The sequence below is a fragment of the Ptychodera flava genome, chromosome 9 (assembly GCF_041260155.1).
Source record: "Ptychodera flava strain L36383 chromosome 9, AS_Pfla_20210202, whole genome shotgun sequence".
NCBI classification, from domain to species: domain Eukaryota; kingdom Metazoa; phylum Hemichordata; class Enteropneusta; family Ptychoderidae; genus Ptychodera; species Ptychodera flava.
Genome location: NC_091936.1, coordinates 20390813 through 20411544, shown reverse-complemented (window position 1 = coordinate 20411544; position 20732 = coordinate 20390813).

The following is a 20732-nucleotide window of genomic DNA, read 5'->3' as shown; positions in this document are numbered from 1 at the left end:
ACAAATTATTTTATTTAACCAGATTATTAATTTTAAAGTAAATAATTCCTTAATTTCATTTGCCTCACGATCTGTGAGGAGGACACTCGTTAGAGTATAACCTCGCAGTGAAAGAATTTCATATGTTTATAGGGAAGGGGGTTTACTACGGCAAACCGAAATGCCCACTTTCAACAGCAGAAACGGGATCTGAAAAAAGATACATTCGAGCATGATATTGCACCTTAATATCTTATTTTAGCTCTCGGAAGGTTAACGAATGATATGTAATCATTAAAACACAAACCCTTCGTATTTTATTGTCAAAGTACAGTATCAATAATTAGAGACTTTAAGTTGATTTCCTTGCATCGCACGTGGATGCAATTCTATCGAATAAACCAGCTTACAAAACGAGATTATCTAGAGTATCATCAATTTTAATATTGGTATCACAAGAAGACAATAATCGTAATAGGCACCTGATAAATCATTCTAACACATTGTGGTCCGAGTAGAGGCAGTTTTTCTACATCAAATTTAACACTGACTTTTAGTACATTTACAATTTTACAGTGTTTTTAATTTCTTGAGACATTCCACCTTTTCAAAGTATACAATATTGTTGTTCTGACAAAAACGTTTTCAAAAAATAATATGACTGACGAAGAAATATTAGTGCATTTTATCAGTAAAAACAATCATCAAAAAGGTGATTTCATATCACCAGTGCCCTGCTGGTAAACTCTGAACAAAATAAATCTAATGTTTCTTTTTCTAGGATGTTCACACTCTATATTTCTTTGCCGTCACAGGCGATTCACGAAATATTCGATTAACGGTTTCAATGTTTAATATGTAGTATGGATTGATATTTTAAGACATCGATTTAAAGTTAATTATTTTTCCCCTGAAGATGTACAAAATTGTGTCGTTCTGTACAAAAAAGACACATAAATTTTAATTTGACAAACGAAAAAATGTCGGCGCATTTTATCAGCAAAAACACTCATTAAAGGTGACTGCGTATCATCAGTGGTCTGGTTAACTCTGAAATAATCTGATATTTGTTTTTCTGTGAGTACACAATACGTATATCTTTGCAATCTCATGTAATTCACGATGTATTCAATTAACGGTTTCAATATTGGAATTTAAGATGCTGTATGGATTGTAAATTTAAAGACATCGATTGAAAGTTAATTATTTTTCGACTGAATATACTGCTATCTTGATTTGACAAATTAATACGTTTCCTACAGTCCTCGCCTTTTTACTCTCTACTTCATGCCTTGCTGACAGCTTATGGTTTTCCTCTCGGATTGGTAACGTCACGCAAACCCTAAAAATAAATCGACCTTGATACCAACATTATCTGGGATACATTTTGCGCGTGCCGTATAGTGTGCTGGGATGCGAAGTATAATTATATCAAATCCGGTCTAATAAACCAGTATATCATTCAAGGTATGTAATTTCCAGGTCAAGAAACAAATACAAAACGACAATAACAACAGGGTCATCCTAAACATCCGCTTAGTCTTCAAGTTGGCGAAAAGTAGCATGCAGTATTCATCAAAATTGATCTAAACGTGACAAATTTAGTGTAACTCGGCAGGGAAAACCCAAATTACTGTTACGAGTTAAAGCTAGGAATGCTGTTACGTATCATTTGAGAAACTCTATTGAGATCTGAAAAACCTATATGTTTAGTTTTTCATGAAGTTTCATGCCTGGCGGGACGGGGGATACGATAATCACGCTTGATACGATCAAATGACGTTCCGAAAAATCCAACCACATTTCATTTTTGCCGAATGCAAAAGAATCTGACGGCTGCTAAGAAATAAGCTGATAACATTTCACTTCTATGTGAGGGAATGATATCACTGAGCGCAAATATCTGAAATGCCTTCAGGTATACTTCAGGTATAGCAACATATATAGTTCAGAGTTTGCGATGACCTTACGCTGAAAAGGGGGGCAGTACATCGAATCATTAATAACGTGTCTAAAATGTCTAACGTTTACGTCATCTTAGGTTTTCACCATAAGTCATATTCTACAACGACAATCATGCAGGCCTATCGTGTAACGTGCTGACCTATCCTGTACGGACCTAACTTGTCTAAAATGTCTAATGTGCAGACTTTTACTGTTGTGTCATACACGTTTAGCTTACATGTTTGGGTCTATAATGCTAAATCGCATACAATTGCCCATAGCACGTTAGCTTCAAAAATGTGAATCGTACATTTTCAACTACTGGCCATAGCTCAAATATAAATAGAAAAAAAATATTATAAGCCGCAGCCATTCTCAGAACGGAGTAAAGGTTAACATTGGCAAGTCTATTAACAGAATCTACGCTTCGAAATTTTACTCATCTACAATGTATATGAAGTACAGTCGAGTTGATCTCCTCATTTGTTTGCAGGAGAGCATGAGCGTCACCCGAAACATTTATTTTCATCGGGATGAAAATAAAAGTTTCATGAGGGAAAATAAACTTCTGCTAGAATCCGAATGTAGCCAATCAATACGTCTTGTGTGACGCACCTTATCCTATCATCTCACTAAGAAATCGAAAAGTAGCTTTTCTATCTCTAGCTAAGTCGAAGACGATACTGGGCAGACAAAACCGTTATCTTCTGTGTTTTTTAAAGGTAGGGGATTAGAGAAGATTAATTCAGTATCAGCCAATTTCATAGGTTTGCATATAGAAATGCAAGAAGATATCCTCGCAATATTGGGACTTTCTTGAAAGTTTCACAGAAGACTTGGAATGAGTAATTATTTTATTTATTTTGAAAGTTACATGATTCGAGAAATTGGTGTCAAATTCTAGATTTCAAGATACAAAACCACGATTATTCCTTTATATATGTATATATATATTTTTTCAAGATACAAAACCGAGATTATACACACACAGACACACACACAGACACACAGACACACAGAAACACAGACACACACACACACATACACACACACACACACACACACACACACACACCACACACACACACACACACACACACACACATATATATATATATATATATATATATATATATATATATATATATATATATATCTTTGTCATTTATTGAATTTCATCAAGTATTCAGCAATGCCCATTTTTCCATACAACAAGTTTAGTTTTGTTGATTAAACTATCACAAAAAGTGGCAAAACGGGAGCCCGTTTATCGAGTAGAAAAAATGCAGGGTCGCGGCACTTCAGTACTCGCAAACGCAAAAATAAATACGAAATAAAAATATACAAAAAGCAGAAAGATGATGACGATATTCACTAACAAGTTTTGGGCATGCTCTTTGCCGGAATGACAAATAAAGCCTGTTTGTAGTTGAAGAAAGCGGTAGGGGTACATTGGGATCCCTTTAGTCAAAAATTAAGCTGCTAAAATCTCCCTTTTCTTTCTATTTTTGTTGTTGTAATTGCTCAGGGCACAACATATGCAAAGACCGGAAAATGGCAATAATTTTGATTCTGAGTGGGACCCCTTCCCCATCCACATTAAATAACGTTTTAGAATGGGTGCATTTATTAACGGTGCCTTAAAGCTACCAAGCCAGAAGTTGTCCGAACTGATCACTGTTTCTTTATTGAATCTACTATCCACAAGGAGATATCCAAATTAAAGGATGAGGTACCCACTGTTCAAATTATGTGGTAACTCCTGTACCGATTGAAGGATGTGGTACCCACTGTACCAATTAAAGGATAAGGTACCAACTATACCAATTAAAGGATGAGGTACCCACTCTACCAATTAAATGATAAGATACCCACTGTACCAATTTTAGGCTGAGGCACCCACTGTACCAATTAAAGGATTAGGTACCCATTGTACCAATTAAAGGATGATGCATCCAATGTACAAATTAAAGAATGAGGTACCCCCTATACCAATTAAAGGATGAGGTACTCACTGTACCAATTAAAGGATGAGGTACCCACTGTACCGATTAAAGGATGAGGTACCCAATGTACCGATTAAAGGATGAGGTACCCACTGTACCGATTAAAGGATGAGGTACCCACTGTACCAATTAAGGGATGAGGCATCCACTGTACCAATTAAAGGATGATGCACCCACTGTACCAATTAAGGGATGAGGCATCCACTGTACCAATTAAAGGATGAGGTACCCACTGTACCAATTAAGGGATGAGGTACCCACTGTACCAATTAAAGGATGAGGCATCCACTGTACCAATCACTCAGATGAAGCATTAAACAGTTATGTACACATTTCTGGGGAAACAATACCATGCTCGAGTCTAGGACTTACTTTTACCCGATTGTATGTTTTCTACTCTGAACTTACCGAACAATTTTGGCAAACTTGATACTGTCGACTGGTTACTGGCTCTTTGAAATTATCAGCCCAAAAATGAGCATAAAGTAACGAATAAAGACACGTGTTTTGGGCGACGTGTGTTGCTATGGTAACTGTTTAACAACTTGCCGCATGACAGCAGCGGAGAATGTAGAGAACGGTGATTCGCGATGCAAAAGTTCGAGAATAATTTGTCGTTATTAAGTCGAACAGCATTAAAGAACCTTTTCAGATTACTTTTCCTTCTCAACTCGAGTGTTTATCCTCATTTACTCCCTTCGTTTACCTGGCATCATGGACATTATAAGATCTTCAGGGCAATACGAACGTTCACGCAAAAATAACAGTTGTAAAAACTAGATTCACGGATGAAATAACATTTATTTACTGCTACAATAGTGGACGATGTCATTACGTTGAGAAGATACATGTATATAATTCCAGGCGACGGTAACTGCAGCGTCCTGACATTTTCTCTATTCCGACGCTGTTTCAATAATTCAACCTTACGGGAGAAAACATTTGGCATTTCCAGAGCCGAAGAAACCAAACAACACGTAAAGAAATTGAAACTGTGAAACGTTTTGATTTCAGCATGATCATGATGATGTGCTAGACGAATTTTAAGCACTGCTTTCTCGTCATTCAAACGACGGCGCCCATTCAGCGAGCACGTTATGGTGAGGCCAATAAATGCCTCAAAGAGAAACCGATGCCGCAATCAATGACACTACTTTGAAACTTTATTTGCTGTCAGGAAGTCTTGATTCTGCACGTAGATCTCTTTAGTACCTACTCAACATGAACCGTCGTGGCAAATTTAAAGAGTTGTTTTTTATAGTGAAGCAAACGTTCACTAGGGACTTTCATCATAGACTTCTTTATCTACAAACCACAAGACGACGCTGTTTGTTAACTCACGGCAGCCGGCACCAAAATCAATATAATTAAACGAACTTCTGCTGATTCACTACCTTTTTAGTTGAGGCCAAAACGTTAAAAACCAAACACAGTGACAGACTACAGATTGATTCTGGTTTGTGCGGAATCCGTCATGAAGACCATGCCTGTATTCAGTTGCCTTTCCCAATTCGTCGTCACTGACGTGCAACCATCACTTTATCAAATAGTATTGCAATCAGCGCCATTACTGCAATCATCATCATCATCATTATCATCATCATCATCGCAGTCGTCATCTTCAGTGCAGGCGGTGGGGCGGCGATATTGTTTTTATAGTTGACATAAGGTATACAATTTACTGCGCAAAAGCAAATATGCGTCATATTGATACATTCCACTTTCTTCTCTGGTTTGCGGACGAAGTTTATATGCAAGGATATCCATTCACGGTCGGAGGATTGTATATATATATATATATATATATATATATATATATATATATATATATATATATATATATATATATAGATAGATAGATAGATAGATAGATAGATAGATAGATAGATAGATTGATAGATGGAAAGTCAACAAATGCTGTTTATACACTCATTAATAAACAAAGGTGATCAATAAAGAGAGTATAGAACGGACCTTTAAAGTACCGTGCAGGTAGATGTTGAGACATAGCTCGTTCAGAAAACGTTGAGGAAATATCAGACTAAATAATGATGTGTGCAAATTTTAAGAAATCATGAGCTGAAAACAAATGCGTGCATTTTCTTGCGAAACAATTTTTACGAAAATAAAATTAAACTAATGGCTAAGTTGTAAATGAATAACAAGTTACGGCACGAAGTTATGATTACAGTACTAAATCGAGCTATATTTACATGTAAGACGGGTCTGGAACTCCTGTAAACAGGCTATCAAGGAGGTCAGACATGTTCAGTAAAAAAAGACACTGAATAGGAAAATCAGTCTCTCTGTGGCTGATGGCTTGATTCAAGTTCAGTGCGATTCAGATCTATGCAAATTTCTGGAGTGAACTATCAAAAAGTCTAGCTAACTCCCTTTGCCGATCCAGAATTTACAGCTTAAAGCCCCCGCTCAATCATCAAATTTATCTAACATAAATATTGTGTACTTGATGAAATATTCAATGGAAAACAAAAGAATGATAAACTGTTAATGGGCTGTTGACACATTCGCTAATGCGAGAACCTTGGATTGAGAAGGGCGTGCCATTCTGGAACATTCTGGTATTGAAATAATTACATAATAATTCAAGATAATTGTCACTTTCATGCAAACAAAGAACAGTTCAAAAGGGCCCCATTGATTTCAAAAGGGACCCATTGATAGATTAATTACAATGCTAAAAATAATTTACTTGGAGTTTTTATAATGAAACTGTGTAAAATTTAAATATTGCTTTTCTCAATATACAGCTTTCACTGAAATACAAATCGACCTTCAACGGGACAGATTTCAAACACCATACAAAGTCACAAGAATTAAAGGCGATGTGTAAATATGCTGTAGGTTTAGTGTGCAAGCGAAATACTGAAATAAAGTTCAACAACTCTGCATGGAAACTGTATTCCCCAAGCTTTAAACATTACGCCTGAACATGGTTTCGTATACGGTACCGCTAAACGTTACCTGTTCATATGTTGTTACGCCTATCTTTTCTTGTGTATAGGTTGTGAAGTACTTGTAAAGGGCTCACTGGGACTTTCGGTAATTTGTACAGGATGTTATTTAACAGAGAACAAACCTTCACCGCAAAGAGAGAGAAAATAGAGAACAAATGGCATCCAAGGGCCCTATGAAAGTTTAATCTGTAGCTACTACAAGCCTCTTCAATGAGAGTCTCTTATCTCATTGTAAAAATTAATTCAGGACGTACACAGTTGATCTACCTTGCAAGAGTCCGTAGCGTTCTCGAATGCTAATACTTGTTGTTGACGTTTAGGTCAAGATTTTGTTCAAAAACATTCAAACCCCAGTGAGTCATTACTTTTTTATTCTGATGGCATGACATTTATACATTATTATTAAGTAATAAGTAAGCACGGACGTTTGAACATTTGTTCGGTTTTAATAGTTTGCAGAAAGCTGGTTCAAATTTTCTTGGAATTACAGGTACATATTTGCTTTTCCAAGACAAGGTTTACTTCACAGTAAGTCAACAGCAACGTTTTAGGACACAGGGAGTATTTGCTTAACTGTTCAAGGGTTGTTGGATGAATGTTGTGTGGATGTAACATAAATGGGTTTTGAAAGCTGCGTAACTCATATGACTTTCTCTAATGCCTAGAGGCCCTTGATATACAATAGCATTTCCTTGAGGTTACAAAGTCACCTTCCAAAGTGATACTTAGCCATCAGAATTCTTCGGTTCTGCTTCAACTATCCGACTTTTACTAAGTCATAGCTGTACTTAATTTACTTCCTGTCCTTTCATTTTGCTTAAAGCCGATTTAACGCACATTGTACCATGTAATTTTTAGAAGATCGCAGCTTTATATCAACCTTCCTCTATTTCAAGAACTGAATACAAAGGAACGTCTTTTTACAGGACCGTAAGCATTCCTTGAATTCATTTGATACACAAGGCCATATAGCATACTGATTACGTTAGTTTATCATTGAATGGTTTTCCCATACGATCAAAGTGGCAGTGTATGTAGGAGAGTGATAAAAGTAATAATTTATTGCTCTTGGGGGAAATATATTAAGAGAATTAACTTCATTATTTGCATGACTCAACATTGACAAAATTCAATTATTACTATCTGAGTTTAATCGGACCTTACGTCTACTAAAAACGAAGGGTCCGATAAGCATGCATAAGATTCGGATAAGCATGCGTGTTTACGATGCGTGCTAATGACATGGTCCTATGTTGGGGCATGTGACTTTTAAGAGCAGAAACTAGTGAAGTGACGATGATATCTTTGAGACGGCCCTCATGTATAGTATTTTTATTAGGATATCTATGTACTGATTACTAGTGAAACATTATCATGTACATTTCTTGTACATGTATTTGATAAGCATACTTGTTCTTTTTGCTCCTCATTTTCTGATTCACAGCTTTAATTCGTGACGTTATGACGTATGAATTTTTAGCCTTAGCGATTCAAGATCTTACCATTGCAACGTTTGCCGTAGATTTTAAGATTGTAAGGGCTAAAAGGATAAATTAACTTAAAACAAAACCGTAGTTCAGCTTGCTATCCAAAACTCAAATATTAACAATACATGCATATGACAATGTCTTACTCTCGTTTTGGCGATATAACTCGTCAGTTTACATTGGCATCGACACATGATCAAATTTACCAATCTTTACGCATTCGCCCGTCCTACTGGCTAAAATTGTCATTCGCTTTCTTTCATCAATGTCATGTTTTATAAACTATCAAATGTAGACTTTACAGATGCAATGGAGTCAGCGCAGAGATGTCCTACGAACAGAACGACTATTTATTTCGAAATAAAACATTACAAATTTATCGTTTCCTAGAGGGATTATCTGATTTCGTAACCTTCTAAGTGACCCCTCCCAAAACACGTATGCAATTATTAGTGAATTATGTCATTGTATATTCAGTTGATACCTAAATTGTAGTATAGATTAATACCTAAACGAAAGTTCAAATGTGCAGGTATCCATAATACGTATACAAACAGTTGTTGTTTTAAAAGCCATACTGAGTATTCTTCTTAAGGTATCCAATATCTACGTAAGCCGACTGTTCTCTCGGGGCAGCTGAAGCTCATCCGTTTGCCCGATATATGCCAATAAAGATTGGCTTTTTTTCTGAAGGTAATGTTGATTCTCGCAACCTTAAATGACTTTTGTCTTGTGCTACGGGGACAAACTTCATTTTACTGAAATGTCTTGTCGGTAAAAAGTCGACTTCTCAACACAGCAGGAGCTTGACATAGTGATCCTTTAACATAATGTAATCACTGTCATGGCAAAAAGGCTCTGTTTGATCGTAAAACTTGCTGAACCCATCCATCTTTCATCTTTAGGCATTTGTGGCATTACATTCCTGTCTAACCTAAAACTTTACTTTTGCTTCTGTAATCTTATATGCTTTACCTGTAGAAATCCACCATATAGAAAATGTATAAATATTCATGTCAAAGTAAGTATGACATGGATTAGCATCATATAAATTGAAAATATTACACGTATTACAGTATGGATCGTCATGTATTTAAATAATTTGTGAAATGAAGAAAAGTCATAAACTTACGGTGGTTTTTCAGGTGTAACTATCGTCTGGTGGTATATAGGTCGATCACAAAGACATCAACTCTGCGAACGTTGAAACAGTGTCTAGAAGGAGGTCAGACGTAGTCAAAGAAACACCACCAAATCCGCACAAAGGACGCTTGCAAATGATGTGAATGTGTGCTGTTGTTCAGACTATCTTCAGACGCATGTAAACCTACACAAAAATGCAGAGTCTTGCGAAACTAAGGCTTTAACATGAATCTTGTGTGCGTCTTTGTTTGACTGTATATCAAATAACCTTTGTGCGTTATATATTCAACTTTCAAAATATTTTTATTATTCACCCTATAGAGAATCGAGAAGTGAAGTACCTTGCTCGACGGCACAATACTATTCTCGAGTCTCGAACTCACAATTCTCCAATGGTGAGTTCACTACTCTAAGATTATTTAATAGTTTTGGAAACAGGATTTGAAACTGTTGACCGATAACTGGCCCTTGGCATTTATAGGCCCTAAACTGACGCAAGCAAAATGACGCATGTAACCATAGGAAACGAATGAAGATAGAGAAGAAGGATGAGGTGGATCGCAGTTCAACGACTCACTGGCTGACAGTGCCGGCGACATTTTCGGAGAATGTAGCGAAAGATGATTTGTGACAAAAGATTTTGAGAAAGAATGGCCGTTCTTAAAGTGGCACTCCCACTTGGTAACATTTTTAAAGCAAATTTTTTTAATGCCAACGGTCGATATTTAACGTGGCGACTGCGCGCGGATCACGAGATATCGATAAAAACATGTCCTCAAAAAAGTAAAAGTTTGAATTCCGGTGGCCAACCTAAATTCAGCTTCCGAACATCGAACGTTCGGCACTGGGGCTATTGTCAACTGAGCTATGGAGTACGAGTCTACGCTAACGCTGCTGTACGCCACAGTACCACTCGCGTCGGTGATCGGTCATGCTCCCCGGGGGAAAGCCGAGTCTTACTGACTCTGAGAACAAACGGAAAACAAAGTTTGATTCCACCAGAATTCGCATAGGTGACTAGCACAGTTACGTGCGGTTGATACATAGCGGCCGCCGAGTGGTATGCATATAGACGCATACCACGCGCGCGGCGTACTGTGCGGCAGACGACAAAATGTAGTCATCAGAGGCGGCTTATATTTGACACGTAAAAACTGATGTTTATGTGGTATTGGTTAAGAATATAGTACAACTGATTTGGAACAATGAAAACGACAAAAACTAAGGAGAAGTTTTACAAAACTTACCTGAGGTAATGGCATAATCCTGTATATAAAGTTTTTGCAGTGGGAAGTAAATTAATTGCGTCGTTCGAACTTATTGTAGACTCCCTAGAATATCGTCAATCAGCACGACAACAAACCTTCGGGGAATTTCGGGTCAAAATTAGAACGATCGTAAAATTTCGGGACGTGAAAAATACTCTCGGGAAATGACATGTTTTTATCGATATCTCGCGATCCGCGCGCAGTCGCCGAGGCAAATATCGACCGTTGGCATTAAAAAATGTGTTTTAAAAATGTTACCAAGTGGGAGTGCCTCTTTAATGCAAATATTATTGAAGACCCCCGTTTCTTTGTTATTTATCCTTCTCCGCTCTAGTATCCGCTGAATAGCTGACGTCAATAGTCAAATCATAAAACTTTAAAAAGCAAAGAACAGACATTGACGTGAGCACAAAAATTGTAAGAACTAGACAGATGTATAAAATGACGTGTTTGTTACAATAGCGGATCGAGCAATTGCGTTCGTCCTTCCGGCAGGTTTATATGTAAAGCCAATGGAATATCATCATAAAGGTTACAAAGCATCATGATATTATTTGCTATTCCGACGCTGTCTCAGGATACAAGCGTAATTCTTCGACTTTTCCGGAGGCGAAGACACAAAAATATCGGCAGATGTGCATTGAATCGTTGGACTTTTGAATTCAGGATGATCATGGGTGATGTGATGAGTAAAATTTTACCATCGTTCAAACGACGACTTTCATTCTTCGAGCACGTAACAGCAATACCATTCACCGCTCTATTGAGAATTAAATGCCGCGATCCATATAGTACAATATGAAACTCTGTTTTTGTGCCAGGAACTTCCTGTTACGGCATCATGCAGTTCCCATGAATACATAGCCATAATGGACCTCCGTGGCAAATTGAATATAGTACTGTTGTTTAGCCGTCTCTTTCTTGGGTAGGAAAGAGACGGAACTCCCTGCAAAGCCAACGTTTACTAGGGGCACTCATCATACACACTTCACCTACAAATTACACGCCAACGTTATTTGTTAAGTCACGGCAACTGTCTTTAACATTACCTTACCTAACTTAACATCTGGTTCACCACTTCTTGTTTTATTGAGGTAATAACATTTAAATGAAACATGATCACAGACGCAACGGAACTGATTCTGTCGGCACCGTCACTGCAGTCAACTTCATCGTCATCGCAGTCGTCATCATCGGTGCAGGCGGCGGTGACGGCGATGCTGCTTTTATAGTAAGCATAAGACATATGGAACACAATTTACACCACAAACTAGGCAAATACATATTATCATCTTGATAGGTTTCCTTAAGTTTGCAGAGGAACCTTATGGATGCAAGTATATAAATTTACGGCCGGGGGATCGAGACCAGGTTGTGACCAATTTTCGAAAGTGATCCTAGGGATTTAATGGTGTTTCAGACAAACATGTGGTGTACTCTTGAGCAGGACCGTCTAATTCTTATAGGTTTTCCTTTTCGAATTGATAGAGAGTTATTCAAAAAATAACCAAAACTTTTAGTGAGTATCGTCAACATTTTCACGTGACAAAAGACGGCTCAGCATCAAAAAATCATGAATGCTAGGTATGGATAATGAAACAAACGATAACGTAAGCAGAGCAACAAAAATATGGAACTATGATTAATTGTGATATAGAATGCTTACACACGGGTCCTCCTCGGAATTTACGCTTGTACTGCTGTAAAGGTAACATGCCAGTATCAACACGACCATTTTGAGCGTAAAGACGATAGCCAACAAACTGAAACTATGCTGATCAACATACATATTATATTTACTCGAGAGACCTGTTGTGTATAGATAGGATTGATATTTATATAAAACAGATGGTGAAGGTAAGGTTGAGGTCAGTCTTGATAAAGTTGATTAATTATTCTCTTAAATAACCCATGAAATATATCCCATATGTTAAAATAGAGAAATATATAAAGCAAGTAATAGGTAGCATCAATAATTCTTTTTAGGTCCTTGAAATAATTATATGAATAATCATGTTTTTCGTACATAATGAATGCACAGATAATAAAATACATGAATATACAAAGGTATAGGTGCAGTCACTGAGCTATGGAATTACTTTATCAGTAAAACAAGAAGGCAACTTTATTAGTAGTGACAAGCAGATACAGAATTTAACGAAATATTGACACGTTGATTTGGACGCATTCAGTAATTACAATGGATACCATTAGCCTGTCCTAATTCCAAAATGTGACCCCCATCCCCCGCCCCTTCAAAGCTGTGTAACGTGACTCCTCCTGTATGGGGCGTAGGTTTGTATTAAAGTTAAATATGAACAGTCTGTATGCAGGTATTACAGTACGTACACCTATGCTCTCGCAACTGAAGCCTGGAGTTGATGGACGAGTTTAAAGAATGTGGCAAGTTTAGGTTTCAAACCGGTAAAAACTGGCTGAAAATGTGAAACAGTCGCCTTTTTCTCAGCAATAAGAAAACTGCCTGGATGGACGACAAAGACAAGTAGTAAAAAAAACTCCCTAGGATCCTTTACACCCAATTACTGTGCACAAGACTTAGTATGTACTTTATCATTACATCGTCATTGGAAAGTGGGTTATCATTTACTTTGTATTCTACTTTACATCGATAGTCGTTATCTTATTCCGTAAAATTGGCGATAGCAAAAGCCACGCTTCTGCGATTCACCGGTCTTCCCCTGCTTGTAATGACCGACTCCTTCATGTTGGGTGACTTGTTGAGTGGAGTATTTCAGTTCTGTCATAATTTGTCTTTCTCTCATCTGTCATCCATATGAACCAAGAGAAGCGAGTTCCGGTGCTTTGCTTCATTATACATTATCTGATATTGTGCCAATATCAGCTGGCCTTTCTTGATGTAAACGTTTCCCTAGAGAGCTTGATCAGTCGAGAAATAATACGTGAGGAGAAGTAAGACTTTGAGATGCCATTGACGCAATTAACATTTCTTGAATACAAATAAGCTTGAAGGTGGAATAACTTATATGCCGACGTATATCATGAAGTATAAGATCGTCATGAAGATGAATTGCGTTAAGCCTCGGACATTCCCTGAACGTATAAGAGATATACACAAATATACAAAAATAGGAGCCTCCGAAGATGTAATTAATTCAATGGGTACGGGGACATAGAATTTTATGTCGATATATATTATTGCCAAATACGCGAGTTTATAGGCCCAAGAGCTGGTGGCCATTTACCCGACGTAAGATGATATGGTTCTTATTCAGCGCAAAAGAAAATTTTGTAACATCGATCATTATAAAAATAACATGAACAAACAAACGGAAACTTCAAGCACAAGGTACGCAGACATAATTTCGAGTGGCAGTTTTGACTGTTTCTTATTGTGCTAATGACGTCATTGCTTACACAGGGCCTGGAAAACGTCAAAAGGTAGCGATGACATAATCGAGTGGCCAATCTTAACTTGAGAAGACCAACTGGCCCAGCTTTTATAGGGTAACTTCCAGGAGAGTCAACGCCACCGATCAAACGATCGAGATTACGATTTTATAGTCCAGTTTAGTAAAATTCAAGCGACGCGAGGTTCAACAAAGTATAGATTGGATTACGATCCTGTTTTCCATAATATTAGGGTTTAAAAGGTGGCACGACTGTTTGTTACGGGACGATACTATTTCGTATTTTGAATAAACATTGGCACGACTGTTTCTTCCTGTGAGATACTATTTCATGTTTTGAACTAAAATGATTTTTGGACACACAGCTAGAAATTCATAGAACGTTTGATTAATTCTCCAATCAGTCAGTACGTTACGAAAAATGATGGCTTATTCGGCTTGCGATGGCTGCACAGGTTGCAGAGTTGCTGTGAAACAAATAACACTTTAATGTACTAAAGTTTGTTATTATAGTGTCTTTGTGTTGAGGTTCATAACTATTGTATCCAGAGGTTCTTTAAGAAATGTTTTTCTTTGTGGAGAAATTTGATAAAACATTGAAAATCGCACAATTCATGATGTGATGAAGCCGCGACTCATTCATCCCTGAGACAGGAAATTATGAAAATTAAACTCATGCAATGCCAGGAGGATTATTGAGGATAATGTTTTGTACACGAATCACACTATTCTAAATGTCACATGTCGCCTTTAGATATTATTATGTACAATGTGGCCCCCACATGTAGGTGTCTCTTGGCCTCGTTTTGACAGTAACGGTACATTAACACTGATGATCAAGATCAATCTTAATAACACGTAGGCATGTTACTAGACGAGACGGTAATTTCCTTTAGCTGATTGTTTTGAAAACCAGCCGTGCAAAGCGACGCACGTGTGTATTTATGTCTTCAAATGCGTCAACAAGATGAAGTCGATTCTCACACCTGTAAATGAATGACGTGAAAGGAAATGGCTTTCGTCTACGCGTGTTAGAAACAACAATGATGCCAACTAGAAAGTTATTTTAGTTAAAGGGCACGCTTGACGTCCTCTTTTATTTACAGTGTATTTGTCTAGTTTGCAGCAAAGATATATGTGTCAAAAGTCCGTGACACCTGCCTAGAACTTTTCAATATAGAGACAAACCATTGCCTTGTGTACCCTTGATTTATAAGTTTGCAAGAGAGGTAACCGTGTACTCCCTGCAAAGTCACCATACGAACTACCTACTTTCGCCTAATGAATAAGCTGAGATATGTCAACTCCATAGGCTTGTGAGAGTGGAATATTGTTGTCTAAGTGAGGGAAATTGACGACAGTAAAATTGAAATAATCTCTCTTGTCGTACAGTCTTATGGAAAGGTGACCGTTAGAGTCAAAGTCGACAAACACCCAAATATGAAGCAGAAGGAGCTGATTCTGTGATCCCTTTAATCTCCAATTGAGCAGGATAATCAAGTGAGAAAGTCACTGAATCTGGATATACTGATAGCAATGACAATCATACATGTATATGAATGAAAATTTGAAAGCTTTAGCTAAAGATACCTTCCTTTGTGTAACTAAGCTCTGGATGAATTCAGCTTCGTATGAAGTCGGCAATTGAGCAAAGGGGAACAATTGGTACCCATAGGAATTCCTATAGAATATTGGGCATTCATCTAAATGCAGTCCCTTCTTGGACGCTCAATTGTGTCATCAGAGCTTAACGAAACCCATCTAGAAAGCGTAGAATAAGTTCCAGGCAATCCAAGCAATCAAACCCTCGATAAAACATTTCCTATCGAGCAAACATCAAACGTGAAGCGAATACTTTTTGTTCAAAGCAGCGAGGTACAGTTCGTTTGCTCATCGAGTGCTTTTTGTTCATAGTTTGGCCATGAACTTCACAGTCAAAGTTTAGTAAAAAAATGGATGAAAAAGGGGAAATATCGTATTTTCCTGCAAAGGTGAAAAACCTACATTTAAACAGTACAATGACAACTGTGTAAGAATTGCATTTTTGACGTATCTTGAGACAGGTTTGACTTAAGAGATATGTGTTTGGTTTTGTTTTGTTTTATTATTGTTTTGTTTGCTTGTTTCGAAAAACGAAGTACTCAAAAGATAAGAGAAAGTGTCAGGTAGATTAAAATATTCGAATTAAAATTTAACTAATTCATTACTGATTTCTCGAAAATCTTTTAATTTTTGAAGGACTTACTACAGCTGGTGGTGAATTATTTTAAAAAATCACGCAAATAATGTTTTATTGGTATTATTTAACTTATGCAAGGAAACGTCTCGTTTTAAAGTTATATGAAAATGTAAATGTTTCTCCAAAATAAAAAAAATTAACCAATTATATCAGTGGTGGATTCCGAATATTTGGACTCAATGAATAAAGAATAGCTAACAGCGAGTATGTCGAGAAAATGAACAAACAACCATCTCCACGACAAGATTTTAGTGAAAAAGGTTACTATGAGTGTTCTTATCAGGAGACATAATCTTAGATACGGCTTAAACAGGAAGACACGGGAATTAAAATTTGTACTGAATGTTGCCCCTTTTTATCTTGCAATTCACCCATGTTCAGATAGAAACGACGCCGATACTGGTGTAATGCATTTCAATGAGTTCAATTCAGTGCTGTGGAGGAGGTTTTCCTTGACTGGAACTAAATGTATTTTATTTGCCGTAAGGGATATGATCCCTGACTTGAAACAGAAATTATCCTTTTCGGGCAAGCTGAAAATATCTGCTCATTCTGCATGTCATGTTATTAAGAAGATACAAAAGGATTAGGTGATTCCATACAGGAGTCTCATTGCTTATTAAATGTCATTAATATCGATGACGCACGAAAGTAAACGCCACGTTCTTCATTTTTCCATAGACAGCGCTTTGTGTGGACTTTGTCAGAAGATTTTAAGATATGCATTCTATGGTAAGCGTTAAATGGAATTATTATTTTTAATGGATTCAGTTTAAACATGCACTTAAAGTACAAAAGCAGTGAATTTCTTAAATCCCTGCAAATAACCTCACAAAGCTGGGAGCCCTTTGGCAGGGATAGAGAAATTCACTTTTTAACAAGCTTGGTTGGTTTTACTTACATACAATGGTTTAAGAAATAGCATTATCCCTGAGGATTTGTCAGTTAATTGACACTGGGATGGATAATGGCCTATCTTTTCTGATGAAAACTAGTGCACAGAGGATTTGTGTAGTTTGTGTTCAGCGAGGTTTGTTATTCTCAAGACCTTTGGTAATATCTCATTCATTATTGACACGAGATGAAAGTTTGAAACAGCTTCCTGGTTTAGCCGCGAGGTTAGTGCTGTTTTATTTATCTGATCAAATAGCTTTGAAATTGAATTTTTGCTGGTGATTTTGGAGAAAGAAATGTCGATGCTTCTTATTATAGAGTGCCCTAAAGAGATTTCTAGAATCAGGCATCTCAGGTTGAAACATTTATTCAGGCATTATGCTTTCATAAATTGAATCAACAGTTACATAAGTGAAAGTATCAAGTCGAAAATAATGAACAATGAACAAATCATCTACAAGCACAAAACAACAAGTACAGAATAACAACCAAATAGAAACCAGTTACACAGAATTGTGATAAATAACGGAAATTGTAAAACATTTCTAATGAGACGGTGTTTAAAATGGAAAACCAATTGACAATTATATCATCTATTTTGACAGTGTCAACGATGCCATGTATGAGGACCGTAAGGTTCACTGAAAGTTGCAAGTAACCGTAATATCCCTGATCGTCATTTTCAATTAGTATATACTATGCATGGTCTTTAAAACTCTCGCTAAATATCGCCCGGATGATTTCGGCTCACATCATGTACCAAATGGTTAACCCTCTAAACACTGTAAATCAATGGTACTGTGAGTCCTGGGCTCGATTTGACGACTCCCATCATTGGAGATCAACACGTCCTACAATAGGAAGTGTTCAGGAAATGTAATTTACAATGACAAAATACAAGTTCGTAACAGCCTAAACAGTGAACAGACTATTAATAGTTTCTTCAGAAATTATCTCTGTTCGCCATTGATATGGAATCGATCAATGTCCGCAACAAGTAAAGTTTAAAACAGGAGATTTCTTCGCAGAGTTGATTGCTTTCCTTCAAACAGTTTTGCGACACAACGTTTTCTACTTCGTACAATGACCTCACAAGGCATGTCATAAAAGTGACAGAGAAAAATCGTTTAATACGTTTTCTTACTTCCTTAATAATTCCACCATATGTTGCTGATGCTCTAGGCCATGCGAGGGATCAGAAAATTTATTAGCGACACTGCGTCTGGAATTAAGCAGTATAAATACGTACACTACAAGATGACATTCTCTGGATATGACAGAAAGTGCGTCACAAGACCAATAAACAGTATGCTTGATCGTACATCGATGTACTCAACACATAAATCAACATGGTAAATACGCCGTATACAGGGATACAAATGACATGAACAAAAGACATTTGTACCTTAAAGTCACATCATGTATCATAACCGAAGTAATGTCAAAACGGTAAGTAGATCGTGACTTATCAGCCCAGAAACAATTGAAACAAGTTGATTCAGTGAAAGTATTCTTAAAATCACTATACATATAATCTGATGTCGAAATGCGTATCTTTAGCACTTTAAAATGGTTTTTGATTCATTCTTATTGCCCATCGCAATCTTAGAGGGAAAGCAATGCCTTTTATGTATGTTTGAGTGGCAGCTGCTCAGCTACACTTTTTGATTTGATTGATTGTACAAATATTGCTTACCCTATGGGTTCATATTGTAAAAAAGGTTACCGTAACGGTACAGATAAGATCGCGGACTCCTATGCGCATGCCAAATTTCTTAGGTGCTGAGTTGAAAACATTAAAAAAAATGTTCACCGGACACGAGGGTAGTTTGAAAAACCTTACATACAACTGAAGTAATTAATAAATGGGGTTTAAGGTAGAACGCGCCTCGGGGACAGACTGTCGGCCTCTCAAATTTCTACAATTCTTCTCCGATCTACCACTTGTGGGGGCTCATTTTAAAGCTCTTGAAGAAAGAAAGACTTTCACCGTGTTAGTTTTTCAAAAATCCAAAATTTAATTTTTCACCCTTAGAGTTAACACAGGAATGACGGCCATTTTGAATTTCAAATATCGCAAAATGTTGGGTAATTTTTCGCTAGTTCAAAACTTTGCACGGTGACACCTGATTTTTTACTGTTGACTTGTTGCGAGAATGGTTGAAAGTTTCATTGAGGAAAGTTTCAGCAAAAGTTTAAGTCTTTCGAGGCGCATACTACCTTAAATCAACAAAGTGGTGTGTTTTAGCGTAAAATATTCAGTTTTTTTGCCGAAGCAGATTGTATGCGTGCCGCAAAACTAATCTGGAATCCTGCAAACGCATATGTTGTAGTGCGCATGTGCGGGAGTGTACGGTCGTTTAAGCTCTGTTCAGCACTATGAAAATTATCTTTGTATCAATTTTACTCTTAGTTCCGTGTACCTGTAATTATACACGATACAACGCGATGAACCCTTCTTCAAAAGTGCCAATGGTTTGGCACAAAAGTGTCTCGGCATTCAACATTTAGAGAATCTACAAAAATGTATACAGTTCTGCACGAAACATAATTACCGTATGTAATGGATTCAGGCCCCTCGACGAATAAGCTTACGCCGTTCAAGGACCCCTCGTCCGTGCATAAGAGCATAATGCGCAGTCTTGTATGATCTCACTTGAGAGTAATGACTGTAAATCGTTTGATCTAAAGAACCATTAATTAATTCTAATTGAATTCCCGACAAATGAGATTAAACTTTTATAGCTGCGGATTTCTATCATTATTGCGTACACATCCTATCCTGTACGCCCAGGAAGATTGAAGAGTATCGGCAAGCTCGGTATTCAATGTGGAAAAAATAAAGTGTGTGCATCTTATGACTCGATAAACCTTGATGATTTTTATAAAAGTAATTCCAGTATTTTGCACTTCCATGCTATTTCGAATCTGCTGGAAGTCCATCGTCAGCAGTGTCAAAACTGAATCTGAGAAGAGGCCCGGAGGTATATTTTAAGAGCAAGGATTTGGCGCCACCACTAGTGTCAAACAGGCGACAAGACTTCATTGCCAAAGCTAGATTATAATTAAGGTAGAATGCGCCTTGGAGACAAATTGTCGGACTTTGAATTTTTTTGCAATTTTTCACTGATCAGGAATGAGAAAAATTTCGTCAAATTTTTCAACTGCAAAAGTTTTCCCCATTGAGTTAACGCAGGAATGTGAACGCCATTTTGAATTTCAAATATTTTACAAATATTGGTAAATGTCAGGTAATTCGTTTCCCTAATGCCAAACTTTGCACGACAATTCCTGCTTGTCATTCTTATTTGGTGAAAAAAATGGAGAATGTTTCATTAAGGAAAGTTGAAGAATAAAAATTTGCATAAAAATTTGAGTCTTTCTTTTTCGAGGTGCTTACTACCC